Genomic DNA, 1123 nt, shown 5'->3' with positions numbered 1-1123 from the left:
AGCCCCCGGCACAGCCCAGGGGACACACGGAGCCCCCAGCACAGCCCAGGGGACACACACAGCCCCCGGCACAGCCCAGGGGACACACACAGCCCTCACAGCACAGTCCAGGGGACACACGGAGCCCCCGGCACAGCCCAGGGGACACACGGAGCCCCCGGCACAGCCCGCAGCAGACACAGCCCCGCGGGTGTAAGGTGAGAGCGGAGCCGTCACCCGATCTCCGGGCCACCCCGTTCCCCCTCAGGAATCAGGAGCATTCTGGCTCCAGTCCTGGGAACAAACCCCCCCTCCCCAGCGCTGAGATCTCCTTTTAGTCCCGCGGAGAGACGGGACCCGGCATTTCCTGGGACCCCATCAGACCGGAGTTCCTGCGGGGAGATCCTGGGGATGAGGGTGTGGGATGGGCTGGGAACTGCCTGTGGGTTATAAAATAATGCAGGTTTATGCTGTATTTCTGCACCCAGCAGCCATGGAGGCTCAGCTCGGGATGTCTTTCCAGACGACAGGAGAAAGCCCTGCAAGACTTGCTAACAGTGATCAGCTTGAACATGCTTTGCTTCTGTCTCCAGCACCAAATTCCTCTTCAAACGACTCCCGAATTGCCTTGGAAATAAGCACGGCCAAGCAGACTCAGGGCCTTGAAGAATTAGTGCTGCAGCACCCCAGGATGAGACACAGACATCACATTCCACGACAGCTCTCCTCCTTGTACATCTCCATTATTAACCTTGCAAATATACATTACTAACCTGGAGCCAGGTCTATTCCCAGCCAGGGAATGTGGATTCAGACAAGTCTAATTAAATTCCCCTGATTTCAGCAGAGCAGGCTGTGGGAATCTGCCCAGTCTGGGAGGGATTTGCAGGGCTGTCACTCCTATGGCAAGGTATGACTTCATTTTTGCTCTGCAGGATCAGTGAACTGAGCAGGGCCACTGGGACTGTCACTGAGAGTGGTCGCTTCAGTTCTGGGGGACACGGAATTATGGAATGGTTTGGTTGGAAGGGATTTTAAAGAACATCCAGTCCCACCCCCTGCCATGGGCAGGGACACCTTCCACCAGCCCAGGTTGCTCCAAGCTCCGTCCAACCTGGCCTTGGACACTTCCAGGGATCCAGGG

General features: G+C 57.4%; 1 protein-coding gene across 1 annotated transcript in view; it reads right to left on the bottom strand.

Annotated features, from left to right (window-relative positions):
• The window catches only part of LOC103766632 (vasoactive intestinal polypeptide receptor 1-like), a 15483-nt gene that overhangs the window by 5405 nt on the left and 8955 nt on the right, over window positions 1-1123 (bottom strand). The gene's annotated exons all lie outside the window — the stretch shown is intronic.

The sequence above is a fragment of the Manacus vitellinus genome, unplaced genomic scaffold, assembly GCF_001715985.3.
Source record: "Manacus vitellinus isolate BGI_N305 unplaced genomic scaffold, ASM171598v3 scaffold_100_pilon, whole genome shotgun sequence".
In the NCBI taxonomy this organism is placed as follows: domain Eukaryota; kingdom Metazoa; phylum Chordata; class Aves; order Passeriformes; family Pipridae; genus Manacus; species Manacus vitellinus.
Note: the sequence above shows the minus strand (reverse complement) of the source record. Positions and strands in the feature narration are given on the sequence as shown.